A 15,684-nucleotide genomic window follows, 5' to 3' on the forward strand; every position below is an offset into this window, starting at 1 on the left:
GTTGGTCAAAATCAGTGGATATTGGCAACTTCACGTTCAATTTCTATTTAGGGTGGCCCCTATCCTGGTGATTTGGGGCAGTGTTTTTATGAACTGCTGTTTTAACAGATTTTCTTTTCTGCTTTTTACGGTGTGAGGTGTTGCTTTAGTTTGTAAGGTCAAAAATAGATTCATATTTTCATTCATGTATCTTATTAAAGATCTTTCAGGTCAAAATACCAGGTTTCTAAATGGTTGCATTTGTGTGGCAACAAAGATGCTTTCTGAGGTTAACACACATTTTTTTCCTACATATTCCCAGATATCACAAAAGTTCATGAACTCCTCAAAAGTGTTATCATTGTTCTTGTGTAGAACATTTACTTTGACACCAAAGCGTGTGTTCGCTGAATTCAAGGGGTTCTCTCTAGGTCTTAGATTTGGAGGGAAACAACCCAACCATTTATACTTGCATGAAGGTACTCCAGATTTAACAGCAGCAGTGGCTTCCCTGGGTGAAGCTGGTGGTGGGAGAAAGAGGGAAGCTGATCGAGTCCCACTTGCAAGGTCCCAGGAAGGACCCAGTCTCCAGTATATTTTGGTCACTCCCACCATTGGTGCGTTCCTAAGTACCGTCACTTTCCCCTCCCTCCTCCCTCTCCCTCCACCCCCCTTCCTGCCTTCTCTCCTCCCCCACCCTGCTTCTCTCCCAACAATGGTTGCTGCTTCACAAACACAGTGCTTAAAGCACCTAGTTCCTGGGATTTATACTTGCCAAGTGGCTTTGGGGAACAAGCTTTTCTCAAGCCTAGGCATCAAAAGGCACTTATTCCAACACTTCAGGGAAAAATAGTAACTAAGGAAATTAATAATCTCATCCTAGGCAGAAGAATAGATTTTTGAGAGGCCACAGTCTCTTTTAAAAGAGGTATAATAGTAGTCTCTTCAATCTTTTTCCTGTTGTGTTTTCTTACCTTACCCGAAGAAATGAAAACTTCCTGCAGGTAGAAACTGTATCCTGACCTAAGTGGTATATAGTAACAAGCTGTCACCATAGGCTATACATTTACTAATGACAGAAGACTCAAAAAACATTTTCTGCAGCTATTAAATTTCTTCAATGGCTGACACTGAACTTCGTATCTTTCCCAAAAGGTTCTTTTTTTTTTTTTTAATTATTACTATTAATGGAGCAAAATAATACAAATGAGATTAGAAGAGGAACTTCTAGAACAACAGAAGCAAAGAATGCCAAGAAGGGCAAGGGGAAGGCTGCAGAAGTAGAAGCCAGTGCCAAAGAACGTTCCACTCAAAAATGTTCCCTAAATCTATCCAAATCTAAGAAAGGTGGCCTGAGGGAGGGAGTCCTGTGAGCCCTAAATGCAAGGGTTAGATGCTATCTACCTCCAGGAAAGGTAATAGGAAAGAATTTACATGCATGTCTCCAAAAGCTGAACGATTTGAAGCAGACTCAAGGCAGAAGACCTGCATTTTTCTAAAGTGAGATGCCAATCACATTACAGCTTCACACTGTTAAGTTTCAAGGACAAAGAGTGGGGGGTCAAAGTCAGTCTCTGAAGGAAATGGGTACTGGCCATCCCATTAGCCTGATATTCCAGCCCAACCCAAGTATTCTTAGTCTCAAGAGACTAAGACGCACGACTGCCACAAGCCACAGGTTCACACGCAGTGGAGAAAGAACTGACGTCAGACACGTGATGGAACTCTTTCAGGTGGAACTTCCACTCAGAAAAGTTCCTAAATTGAATTTGGAGCCCTTCCCCTCCCTCTCTTTCTCTCCACCGTCTAAGAACTGGAAAGCAACAGTAACAGCAACAACAAACCAGTTATTAGCAAGATGGTAAAAGTTAGAGCATCATGGAGCTTCCTTTCTCAGGGTGAGAAGGCCACGTTGTTTGGAATGTAAGTGCCCGTGGATGGGGGTTGTGGGGGCAGACATTAATATTTATTGGGCATTTACCATCTGCTGGGCACCATACACGTTTTATCGCATTATAAGGCTTACAGCAAGTCCTTGGAGTTGGTGCTACTTTCCTTGTTTTGCAGAGGAGGGAATTAAGGTTGCTTAGGGCTTGCTCAGTTGGTCTCTCTGACTCCAAAGCCACGACACCATGGGTATCTCCTATTCTCTGCTTTGGCTCTAAAATCCAACCGTCACAAAGAGATACGTTCCAAAGGTAGTACGATGACAGCTGTTAGAAGTTGTGCAGGACCACCTCCTTCTAGAGTCTCTGTGCGGAGTGAGGAACCCTATGTCCTTTGCCGGTGATGGAGGAGAAATCATGGCACAGAGGACAGATCAGAGAATCTAGCCAAGAGGGTAGTGCCCCAGCACGCTTTGCCCAAAGGTAAATGGGCCAGGTAGGCACAGAAAACCCACTTCATTCTTAGAATAGTTCCTCATCGTTCTGGGTCCACCAGGACTTAAGAACTTGGTACTGCTTCAGGGGAGCTGTGAGAGTTGGAACTTCCCTCGTCTCTGCATTTACCATTAATACCCTCTCGTGGTGCTTTCCAGCTCAGTAGCTTGGTGCCCCAACCTGATCGTTTCATCACGGACTCCTCCCTTTCCCTAACTCCCAACAATCATCAAACCATCAAGTCCTGTGGATTCTGCCTCTTTCGTTTATGCCTCTGATCTACCCACTTCCCTCCATTTCAAAGGCCACCCTCCTAGCCGAAGCCACGGTCTCTTGCCTGGTCTACTCGAACAATTTCTAACTATCTAATGTCTCTGGGCCTTGGCCTTAGAAAACTTCAGGTGGCTTTTCTTCTAAAGTAAATACGATAATACGATCCCGATAGATCTCTCCTTAAAACATCCCTCTGGGACTTCCCATGGTCTTCAAGAGAACGTTCAAACTCCTTAGCAGAGCATCCTAGGCCTTTCCTGGTCAGCGTCTGCCTCTCTCTCCAGCCCCACGCTCCAAGCTCCCACCATCTTGAACCACTGAGAGATCCTGGCACGGACATGCTCCCTCGGCCACTGACAAGTCCTCTTGTTAGAATAATCCTCCACCCATCCAACCCCCACTGGCCTTTCAGCTTAGAGGTCACCACTCCCAGAAGCCTTCCTTGACTACCCCGATCTGAGCCCATCCTGGGCGTGGCACTCCCTGCCAGGCCGCTACTCCACTCTGTGTCCCTTCCTATCACGGCACGCTCACCCAGGCCTGCAACTGCCCATACTTCTAGTCTGTGGGTCCTTCTAAGGCAGGGCGTGCGGTACTCACCTTTTCCCCCAGCATTTAGCCTGGAGCCCGGCCTGTAGGAGCCACTCCATTCACGGCCAAAGGCTCACATACGACAGAGTGGAGGAAGTCATGAAGAGATGGGAGTCTAATCATGACTTTGCCACCAACCACTGTAGAACCTGCTACTAAAACCCATGCTAAAATGAAATGCTGTTTTCCCATCCTTCAAGAAGGATCTTCACCTCGTCCCTCACTCACCGTCCCCCACCAGCTGCTATTCTCTCCCAGGGATCAGGAGGAGTATGAGAGTTTATGGTTTTGATTTGTTTTCTTTTTTTTTTTTTCCTTCAGCATTAAAAAAAAAAAATGTCACGCACTCCTCAGTGCCATCTTCCATTCTGTAGATGATCGTCCTGCAAGGTGACGAAGAAGCAGGGGGATAAACGGCCAGAAGATCTCCCAAAGCTCTGTGAATGTGCAAAGAGTGGGAGACAGGTATTCACGTGGCAAAGCACTCTTTGCTTTACTAGGCATTTGGGCAAAAAGAGCTCACATGTCCTTAGAAGATGAGGGACTGTGAGCTCCTGTTTATAGTACAGGAAAGGCATCCTGGGAGACATCGTGGCCAGGCCCCCAAAAGGCACCAACTCGGCGGGTTGCTGCCATCACAAAGCCACCAGACGGAAGTGTCACGAAGAAACAAAAGGGGAGACACCGTCATCCTGCCCGGGGTAGGTACTGCTTTCTTCAGAGCCGGGGTGTCCGCTAGACGTGGGTAGCAAAGACAACGGAGCCCCTTGAGACTTTCTAAAGAAAAGCGGACGTACGAAGAAGAAAAACAAGACAGTACATCTGCAATCGGTAAACGCTGAAGAAAAAGGAGGAGGATGAAAAAGCGAATGCAGTCGTGAAGAGACCGAATGGGGCGGGGGGGGGGGGGGCTCGAACTCACAAACCATATCATGACCTGAGCCCAAATCAAGTGTCAGACGCTTAACCGACTGAGCCACCCAGGAGTCCCAAGACTCGTGGAATTCTAGAACCCAGTTATTATCACTTCCAGCTGCCCCCTCAACCCCCCGTCCATGTTTCAGATGAAGGAAGCAGGCTCAGGAAACTCGGAACGAGGCCTTACTGGAGGTCACCCATCACCGTATGGCAGGGCTACAGACTGAACGCGGGACTTCTCACTCTTAGTCTAATTAATGCTCCTTCCTTTAGATTATTTAATATAAAGACCCTGCGACAGACGATTGAGACCCCAAATAGAAAATCTGGAGACAAGGCCGGATAAATAACATGGTGAAGGAAAGCCAGAAGGTTGTCTGGTAACCGGGAAAGCCTGAGGCCGACGTGGGAAAGAGCAACACTGTTTTCTCACAACATGGCGCCCTTTATGCCGCTCTCAGAGGCAGGAGATTGGCCGGGATGATGTGCAGCCCCCAACCGATGTGCGTTTCTTACTCCCAGCACCTACTCCCTGGGCTCCAGAGATCCGGCCTGTCCACAGGAGCACAGCGTCGGCCGCTTCACTGTGCTACATTCCCTTCAAGGTTGGATGTTCAAGCCAACTGCAGCCATTCTAGGAATGCCTGAGGTCAATGGAATTCTACCAACACTTGCGGGGTGGGGAGGGGAGACAGCTGCCAGTGGCAGTGGCACAGAGGATGGGAGGGCTGTCCATCCCAGAAAATTCTGCTGGGAGTCTGGTAGTCAGAACGCTTAGCACCCAGGGAGACGGCGACTGGGAAATATCTTAAGTATTCCAGTCCTCCCCTCTTGGCACTGCAGAGGCAAGAGGGTATAAAGCAGAGGAACCTGTCGGACGGGACCGTCAAGGCCGCCCGCTGGCTGGCTTGTCGTTGGAGGCCTCCACCTGCTAGAAGAGGCCTGGAGAGACGCCGTGAGCTTGGGCTGGAGGGACCTGCGTGAACAGGATGCCAGTGGCCAAGATCTCCAAGAGGTGCTGGGAAAGGCTCCCTGAGAACGCACGCAGCTTGAGCCTCGCGTTCTGGGCTGGGGCGGCGCACACAAATGCCTCAACGACATCATCACAAATGCCTCAAGGACATCATCACGGGGAGGAAAGGGAGCTGCTCAGACAGACACGCGCGGCTGCAGAGGCGCGCAGCTGAGGGGTCAAATTCCAGAAGTTTGGCCCCGGAGGGAAACAGAGCTCAGTTGCCTTCACGCTGGTCCCCTTTCCTCCGGCTCCCTTTCTTTTAATGGGAAAGACGGTTGCAGTGGCAGGAAGAAGGGCCAGGAGGATCGTGGTAGGGAGAGAAGTGAGCCTGGAGTCGGAAGAACAGAGATCAGTGCAGGTGAGTGCGGAGTGTGTGTGCGCACGAGCCTGGTTTGGGGAGAGGTCTTGGTGTCCCTCCCTCCGACACCTTGCAGAATGAGGAAGTGGCTGTTTTCAACTGCCAACAACATCTATCTGCTAACAGCCTAGACCCACGGTGGCCAGGGTCTGAGTTCCGCGCCCGGGGAGTTTTGCATTGAGCGCTTTGCCTGGCGTCTTCATCTCCCAGGAGGGGGATGGAGTATTTAGCACAGAGCAGACCACAGGAGACGGCTTTGTTGGACACCCTTCTTGGAAGTGGTGGCCAAATAGGATGCTGTTTCCCAGGTTTTCCTCAGGAAGGGGCTGGGGCTCATTTGTACGTACGCAGAAATGTGCAGGAAAGAGAAGTATTTGAACCGAATTCTGACTTGGTGATTCTGACCCACCTACACCTGAACTTCACATAACTCAGCATCGAAGGCATACGGTATTTATCATTTCATTGGAAGGAAGAGGCTAAATGACTCCCCCCACCCCTCCTTACCACTCTCCTTCCCGTTCAGAAAGCTGCCATATCTAGTTTACAGTCTAAAAAAGGTTGCATCACATTTGGTATTCCACAAAAGGGGAAAGGAAAAAAAAATTATTAAAAAGCGAAGAAAAACAGTACTGCTTGCTTAGAAAATAAGATGTATGAACCCTGGAGAATGGGAAAACACCAGCTACTATGGCAGAGAGAAGACATTTTGCCAAATTTAGAACCCACTTGAAAATCACGGGTTCTAAGTTTAGAACTGAACTAAAAAACTTGAGCTCACATTGCATTTGGCATTGGTTAAAAAAAAAAAAATCAAGATACTAATTAAAGGGGAAAAATTTATACTCTTAGTAGTTCTAAACGCTGGGAATTATTTTCAAACAAATTCTTTATTGGCTCAATGGAGGGGCCTGCATTTAGAAAAAAACCCATTTTTTACCTAATTAAATTTTCCTGACAAAATAATGATTTAAAACGGAGGGGGAAAAAAAAACCATGTTGCCAAAGTCTTTAAAGAGTTACAGAACTGTTGTGTAACCTTTGGACCCCACCAAATATACCAGGTGGTCATACAAACTTGATGTTTATATATTAAATGGTGTCTAGAATGGAAGTAATTACATCCTATTCCTGGCAAATTTTAAATAATAAAACTGTAACTGGAAACTATCATTCTAAACAAAACAAAACAAACTACTACCAGCATTAGTTTTGTTTTCTAATTTAGATGCTAAGATATAATTATTACAACATCGTTAAGAAATGGATCGAAGTCGCCATGGAGATAAATTACAAAAAATTTCAGACTCAGACTATCCAGAGTAGGAAATCAAGAACCAGCGGTGAACGGACGGTGCTTAGAATGCATCCACGGGTTCACCGTGATTCAAGGTAGCTGACGACTTTTGCAATTATAGAAACTCAACCTCCATACCCCTAGCATATATTTATATACACCACACATATATAATGGCTTAAGAAGAGGAGTCTTACTACATTTTTGAGTGTCTTTAAAGGAACAGGCTTAGCAGGTGGTGGATTTGACCCTCTTCAGAAGATCATTAACAGTTCAAAACTCTGTAACTTTAATTTCCCGGCACTTTTTTTTTTTTTTTTGCACTTTAAAATTTTATTTGTTTATTTACTTTGAGAGAGGCAGAGACAGTGCAAGTGGGGCTGGGGCAGAGAGAGGGAAACAGAATCCCAAGCAGGCTCCACAAGGTAAGCACAGAGTCTGATGCCTGATGCGGGGCGGGGCTCGAACCCACAGAACCGGGAAATCATGACCTGAGCCGAACCAAGATGCTTAACTGACTGAGCCACCCAGGGGCCCCTTCCAGGTTCTTTCAAAAACTCTTGTTGAAGGATATAAGATTAATTCCTGGGTTGACTGATTTTTTTTTTCCCTACCAAGAAGATGTAACTGAATTCGTGGAAAGAGGGTCAGAATTTAAAGTGTGAGAGCAAAACCAAAACAAAACAAAACAAAAAACACACTGCCGGGCCGCCTGGGTCGCTCAGTCGGTTGAGCGTCCGGCTTCAGCTCGGGTCATGATCTCACGGTTCATGAGTTCGAGCCCCACATCTGTGCTGATGGCTCGGAGCCTGGAGTTGCTTCAGATTCTATGTCTCCCTCTCTCTCTGCCCTTCTACCGCTCACACTCTGACTCTCTCTCAAAAATAAATAAACATTAAAAAAATAAAAAAAAAACACACTGCTGGTGGAAGTAGAAAAGGATTTGTCTAGAATATATTTCTAAATTCACTTGTCATTAAATAAGCATAGTGAAGCAATCATTATGTCCCGCTCCTAACCACATGGTGGCTGTCATTAAGAGAGGGGAGAGAGGTTAACATTTCTAAGGTGTGCGCCCAAATCAAATGCAAATTCTGGACCCCTGGGCCCCATGCTTCTGAATACACATTCTTCAACATATTCCTCTGTCCTTTTATTTATTTAAAAAAAAAATTTTTTTTTAACGTTTATTTATTTTTGAGACAGAGAGAGACAGAGCATGAACGGGGGAGGGGCAGAGAGAGAGGGAGACACAGAATCGGAACCAGGCTCCAGGCTCTGAGCCATCAGCCCAGAGCCCGACGCGGGGCTGGAACCCACGGACCGCGAGATCGTGACCTGAGCTAAAGTCGGGTGCTTAACCGACTGAGCCACCCAGGCGCCCCTTCCTCTATCCTTTTAAATGACCCACTAAAATTGAGTTTCATATTTAGTTTCTTCTACTCTTACATCCTCCATATTGCTCTCATATTTATTTCAAACTCTTATTTACAATAAATTGGACTAGTTTCCTTCTTTTCTCAGGCCATCTACACCAACGCCAGGGAAACAGGGCCAGTGATCCGATGCCCTGACACACGACTTCTTGTGACATGAGGAATAAGAAAAGGCTGGGTACTTTGCCAACGTCCAGATTCCTGATTATCTTTGCAGAGAAAGTTCCCAGATCCTTAAGCTGTCTTCAGGCATGTCCAGCTTTTTAGCCTGTAAATCTGTCCACAGAAATAATACACGGATAAGTTTAGCGCTGTAAACAATTAGGTCTCCAAAGACTTTGTGACATGGTGTATTTGACCAAGTCCAGATTCACGTTTTCATATTTCCCTTTGCCTTATTGTTGTGGGTCTTGCCTCTAATGCTAGCCCGTAAGAAACATGCATTTCAATCGAGCATTTAAGAGTCTTGGGGTGCCTGGGTGGCTCAGTCGGGTAAGCCTCTGACTTCAGCTCAGGTCATGATCTCATGGTCCGTGGGTTCGAGCCCCGCGTTGGGCTCTGTGCTGACATCTTGGAGCCTGGAGCCCGCTTTGGATTCTGTGACTCCCTCTCTCTGCCCTTCCCCAACTCATGCTCTCTCTCTCTCAAAAATAAGTAAACATTTAAAAAAAATTAAAAACAAAAGAATTTAAGAAACGACAAGCAAACTTGACAGCGGTAAAGAAAGATGCTTTCTCCAGGGGCTGGGCAGAGATGCACGGCTAATACTCAGCAAAAAATATCTCTCTAATTCCCAATTTCAAACATCTCATTAGATGCCTCCACCTGGAACAGAAGAGAGACTCCAGAAACAGACTCACACATAAATGGTCAACTGATTTACAACAAAGGTGGTAAGAAAATTCAATGGGGGAGAGGAAAATCTTTTCAACAAATTCTGCCAGGTAACTACATGGCCATATTGAGGGGGGGAGGGGAGGATGAACACTGACCCTGACTTCACACTATACAGAGAAATTAACTAAAAACTAATGATAGACCTCCATGCAAAACCTCAAACTAAATGGCGGGCCAAACGGAGGAGAAAACCTATTCAATATTGAAGGAGACGAAAATGTCTTGGTACATAAAAACAAATTTTCGTAAACAAGAAAACTTGATAAACTGACCTTTATCAGAATTTTAAATAAAAAGCTGACAATACCAAGTGCTGATGAAGATATGGAACAGCTGCTGGTGAGAATGTAAAATAGCACAAACACTTTGGAAAAACTAACAGTTTCTTAAAAAGTGAAAGGTGTGGGGGCGCCTGGGTGGCTCGGTCGGTTAAGTGTCCGACTTCGGCTCAGGTCATGATCTCACTGCCCGTGGGTTCGAGCCCCGCGTCAGGCTCTGTGCTGACCGCTCAGAGCCTGGAGCCTGTTTCAGATTCTGTGTCTCCCTCTCTCTCTGCCCCTCCCCTGTTCATGCTCTGTCTCTCTCTGTCTCAAAAATAAATAAATGTTGAAAAAAAAAATTAAAAAAAAAAAAAAGTGAAAGGTATGCCTCCCATTCAGCCAAGTCACATCTACTGCTGGGTAGGAAAATGGGACGTCCACTCAAAGACATTATAGGAATGTTCACTTAGCTTGATTTGTTAATAAAGACTAGAAACAAACCAAATGCCCGATGACAGACAGGTGCATGCATAAATCAGTTGTGTGTACCCGTACGGGAGATTATCAGTCGGTAATAAAAAGGACTGAATTACAGATACAGGCAACAATACGATGGTTGTCAAAATCATCACGCTAAGTGAAATAAGTCAGACACACACGCACACACACACAAACAGATGCGCTGTTGTATGACTGATTCTATTTATATAAAATTGCAAAAAATGCCAACTCATTTATAAGTGGCAGAAAGCAGATTAGTCATTGCCTAGGGCAGGAATGGAAGAGGGTCAGGGGGACCAGAAGACTTGGGATGGTAGAAACGTTCAGTACCTTGCTTGTGATGGACACGTGGGTACATGCATTTGTCTAAAGTCTGAATTGCACCGTTTAAGATGCAATTTACATTGTATACAACTCCATAAGGTTATTTTACAAATCTCCAACTGAGGGGCTCCTGGGGGCTCAGTCAGTTGAGCGTCCGTCTTCGGCTCAGGTCATGATCTCGAGGTTTGGGAGTTCGAGCCCCACATCAGGCTTGCTGCTGTCAGTGCAGAGCCCGCTTCAGATTCTCTGTCTCCCTCTCTCTGCCCCTCCCCTGCTCTCTCTCTCTCTCTCTCAAAAAGAAAAAAAAAATTAAAAATCTCCAACTGAATGTTCTTTAGGCCACTCAAATGTCACATTTCTAAAACCAAGTTCATGAGCTCCTTCCAAGCCTGTTTCTCTCTCTCTCTCTTTTGTTTTGGTTAATACTCTCTTGACTAATGGCATCCTCTACCCAGTAGCTAGGCTAGACAGCCTGGCAACCACATTCACTCCTCCTTCACACCTTTACTGTCCTTCTCGAATTTACTTCTCTTAAAAAACAAACTCAGAACAGTGTATTTTAAAAATTGCGTATAACATAAAATTGACCATTTAAGCCATTTAAAAATGTACAGTTCGGTGACACTAAGGACACTCACAGTGTTATGCAGCCATCATCACCATCTATCTCCATAGCTTTTGGATCTCCCCAAACTGAAACCCTGTCCTCATTAAACAAGAAGTCCCCATTCCCGTCCCTCCCCAGCCCCTGGCAACCACCACCCTCCTTTCTGTCTCTATGAATTTGACTCCTCACGGTACTTTTATAACTGGACTCACACAATAGTTGTCCTTTGTAACACTGGCTTTATTTTACCTATTTTACAACATTCCTCTATGTCCTAGCATGTATCAAAATTTCTTTCCAGGGCGCCTGGGTGGCTCAGTCGGTTGGGCGGCTGACTTCGGCTCAGGTCATGATCTTGCGGTCCGTGAGTTCTAGCCCCGCGTCGGGCTCTGTGCTGACAGCTCAGAGCCTGGAGCCTGCTTCATATTCTGTGTCTCCCTCTCTCTGACCCTCCCCTGTTCATGCTCTGTCTCTCCCTGTCTCAAAAATAAATAAACGTTAAAAAAAAATTTTTTTAAAAATTTCTTTCCTTGGGGCGCCTGGGTGGCTCAGCCGGCTAAGCATCTGACTTCGGCTCAGGTGATGATCTCACGGTTCGGGAGTCTGGGCCCCGCGTCGGGCTCTGGGCTGACAGCTCAGAGCCTGGAGCCTGCTTCGGATTCTGCGTCTCCCTCTCTTTGTGCCTCTCTCCTGCTCCCGTTATGTCTCTCTCTCTCTCTCTCAAAATAAAATAAACATTAAAAACAATTTTTTTAACTAAAAAATTTCTTTCCTTTTTAAGGCTATGTAATATTCCAATGCATGTATACACAGCAGAGGCTGTTGAACCATCCATCTGTTGATGGAAAGTCAGGGCATCTACAACTCTGAACGCCCATGGCTACTACCCCAGCTGAGGGTCTCACCATCTCTTGCCCGGATTATTTGAGCAGTCTGTTAACTGGCCATCCTTGCCACCTTCTGTCACGCATCTTCTCACCTGCTGCCAGCATCGTTTTGCTATAGCAACGATCCTGTCCCTCCACCACCCAAAAGACCTTTGCGCACAATTTCAAACTAAAATGGAAGCAAATGTCTCATGCTGTTCTGAAATTTGTTTTTGCCCCATTCCACTTTTGAACAACTCTGATTAGTAGAAATGTTCTTATTTTAATCCAATATGTATTTCCTCACCAGTTCGGCCCCTTGCTCCTAGTTCTGGCCTCCAGAGGAACGCCGAATAACAACACTTCCCTGTTCAACATGGCGGACAACCCGTGAGATACCTGAAGATAGCCTGAGGGCCTTCTTTATCCAGGCCTTGGCTCATTCCTCAGATAACACGGTGGCCCTGGCTACTCCTCGCTGATCGTGACCCACGTTGGTCAGTGTCCCTCTCAAAATGGGCCGCCTAAGACAATATAATCCTACCGATGGAAGGTGGACCACCGTCTCCTTTCTTCTACTGCTCTATTACAACAGTTCAGCCTAACACGCCATTAACAATTTTTACCTCCAAAGCTGATAATATATTAACCTACAGCGAATTCGAACATTTGGGTGGGGTTTTTTTCCCCCAAAATAAATTTTGATGATCCCAGGGGGCACCTGAAGAATGGAGTGGAAAAATTGCGTCCTCAACAGTTTTGCCTCTTTATTAAATGTCGATGGCTCCTGCTAGCAAATGCAGGCTCCTGCCTCAGCCACTCCTCCCTTCGGGCCTCCTATCGGTTACTTACCAAACTCTAGACCCTAGGAAAGTAACTGCCTTTTCAACAATCTGCCAAGACCCACAATCGAACACATGGGCCTCCACGCACCGTCAGTGCTATCCCTGATAGCTACTGGGCGCTTGCAGCAAGTGATTAGAAGCAGACATTGTTGGCAATGGCCACAAAACACACACATCCAGGAAATGCATTTATGCAAAATACCTGGCAGATCAGACACGGAGCCTCAAATAAAAGCCTTACCAAAAAATGTGGAGGGGAATGGACCAAAAAGCCCGTCTCCCAGCTTGCTTTCTCTGTGTAGCTCAAAAGCTAAGCTATGGGGGGGGGGGGGGGGGGGGTGGGGGGGTGGGGGAGGTGGGGGGGTGGGGGGGTGGGGGAGGTGGGGGGGTGGAGGTGGGGAGAAGATTCTTTGGGAGCATTGCAGTTGTTTCTTGGATTTTCAAAAGTCAAGTACCAACATATTCAATGGGCGAAAAGAAGCACTGCTTTTCCAGGCAATTTTCTTCAAAACTTTGAGTCATTTAAGAGGAAAAGACAATTGAATGTGTTTTGGCACTTTTGTTCTTTACGGTCAACTTCAGGCTGATGGTCATTTGCACACCCTCCCCCAATATGCTCATCGTTCCCAGGGTCTCACATGACGTGTCTTTTCTACTCTTAGAAGTTCGGTGCTAATATTCCTCCACACAGGAAAACCATCCCCTTCGCTCTTCGGCCTTCCTTCCCTTCAATCCTAGAGACAGACCGTAAGGTCCTCAGTCTCCTCTTCTTCTTCCAAAATTATCCCTTAGCAGTTTCCATGGGCTCTTTCCTCTTCCCCCTTACATATAACCAGGACTCTCCAACGTGGAAGACGTATCTCAATCCAAAACCACTGCACGAACCCATCTCTCTCCCTCTCCCTCTCTCTCTTTTCACTTGCGGAACACCTCAAATGATTACCCGACATTTATTCCCACCCCGGATTCAGCACGTACTCCATTTTCACTAACCCACAAAAATATATTTCCTAAGGTGAATAAGGACCTTTGGTTGGACCAATTCAATGGCGTTTTGGAATCTGTCTTCTCATATACTTTTGCTTTTCCTGTTAGGATCCAGCAGGATTGGGAGAGCCTTGAGAGGAGTAATAGCTGCTGGGGGTACGAGGGAGATTGCTGGGTCTGTTTTCCTCTGAAAATCGTCATTATTCACTCTATTCCCCATTGGGTTTCCCCACTGTCCAAGTCTAGTTATAGAGCAGGACACCATCCCAATACTTCTTGCCCCAAATACCACGAATCTAGAAAAGTTTTTTAGAGCAGGAAACCAGCAAATTCTTTGTTTTGAAGATGGGGGTCAGTAATCACCCAACCCCTTCCCTGCCCCACTAACTTAACTGAGTGACAGCTGTGGTTAGGTCTGTGATGGGCCCGCTGAATCTCTCACCTGTAGATTGGATGGCTCTGGACCAGCACGTCTCTGGATCATCAGTTCAAGGATTGCTGCTCTCACCCATCCTTGATCCTCAATCCAGTGACTTCTCCAGTTTGCTTTTTTTGAACTGTGTTTCTCTCTGTATCGTTGTCTTTTTTTTTTTTTTAATGTTTATTTATTTTTGAGAGACAGAGAGAGACAGAGCACGGGTGGGAGAGGGACAGAGAGAGAAGGAGACAGAGAATCCGAAGCAGGCTCCAGGCTCCGAGCTGTCAGGACAGAGCCTGACGCGGGGCTCGAACTCACGAACTGCAAGATCATGACCTGAGCCAAAGTCGGATGCTTAACCCACTGAGCCACTCAGGTGCCCCTGTATCATTGTCTTTCAGGCAACCTTGTAGCCTGTCCCAACGCTCTTTCCATGATCATAAACATTCCCAAAACCACTTTTATTTATTAAAAAAAAATTTTTTTTAACGTGTATTCTTTTTTTTTTTAATTTTTTTTTTTTTAACATTTATTTATTTTTGAGACAGAGAGAGACAGAGCATGAATGGGGAAGGGTCACAGAGAGAGGGAGACACAGAACCTGAAACAGGCTCCAGGCTCTGAGCTGTCAGCACAGAGCCCGACGCGGAGCTCGAACTCATGGACCGTGAGATCATGACCTGAGCCGAAGTCGGACGCTCAACCGACCGAGCCACCCAGGCGCCCCAAACGTGTATTCATTTTTGAGAGACAGAGTGCAAACAGCAGTGGGTGGGGCAGAGAGAGAGAGAGGGAGACACAGAATTTGAAGCAGGCTCCAGGCTCTGAGCTGTCAGGACAGAGCCCAACGCAGGGCTCAAACTCACAAGCTGTGAGATCATGACCTGAGCCAAGTCAGATGCTTAACAGACTGAGCCCTCCAGGCGCCCCTCCCCAAACCACTTTTAAAAACCACAATACCCTTCCCTTGTTCTCATAAGAGCGCAAAGTATGAGAAATAACCCTTCACTGATTGTAGATTCCCACTTCTTTCAAAGCCAGAATGGCTAGTCTTGAACTTCTTAGCATCATAAGCCCAAAAAGGGAATCTTGAGAAGCCAATCCTTTAGTTATACTACCTTTAAATAATTATGTAATGACTTTCTCTGAAGAGTTCAGAAAACTATTGAATTCACTTAAACAAAATTAAAATCTGCCCAAAGCCCCTGGAGTTTGGTTAATGTGAGTCTGAAGCCCATCTGCCAATCATCCTACAGCTCTATCTGGAGAAGCGAGTACGATATTCTAATCACGGAATTTGCTAGCTTGAAGAGCCACAGGTTAAAGGTGAAAGTCGCCATCCATACATAAGCTAGAAGCCTTGGTCAAATTACATGCTTTTAAGTTAAATATTTATGAATTAATATATGGAAACTATGGGTGTGAAATCTTCAAACATCTACATTTTTCTGGTACAAAAGTTTAAGGGGTTTATGGCCTATAAAAGATTTAAGAACTTTGGTTTTAGAGGAAAGCCAAGATTAAAATCAAGATATTATTATTTTATGTATTTCCAAATGCATTAAAATAGCAAAAAACTTCCATTTTAGCAAACCACAAGATAAAACACGTCAGATCCTGTAACTAATCATACATGACCAGTGGCCATGTTTAAATACTAATACAGATAATACCATTCCAGCATTTCTAATACCTAGCCACAAGTATTTACCTTAACATACATAAAACAAG

The 15,684-nt window shown here is 45.7% G+C and overlaps 1 long non-coding RNA gene across 1 annotated transcript in view; it reads right to left on the reverse strand.

Moving 5' to 3' along the window:
- Positions 1-8,269: 8,269 nt before the first annotated feature.
- LOC122223938 overlaps positions 8,270-15,684 on the reverse strand; it is a 106,052-nt gene continuing 98,637 nt past the window's right edge. The window contains exon 4 of the long non-coding RNA XR_006204587.1: positions 8,270-8,524. This is a non-coding gene — a long non-coding RNA (uncharacterized LOC122223938). The remainder of the gene's footprint in view (positions 8,525-15,684) is intronic.

The sequence above is a fragment of the Panthera leo genome, chromosome A1 (assembly GCF_018350215.1).
Source record: "Panthera leo isolate Ple1 chromosome A1, P.leo_Ple1_pat1.1, whole genome shotgun sequence".
In the NCBI taxonomy this organism is placed as follows: Eukaryota; Metazoa; Chordata; class Mammalia; order Carnivora; family Felidae; genus Panthera; species Panthera leo.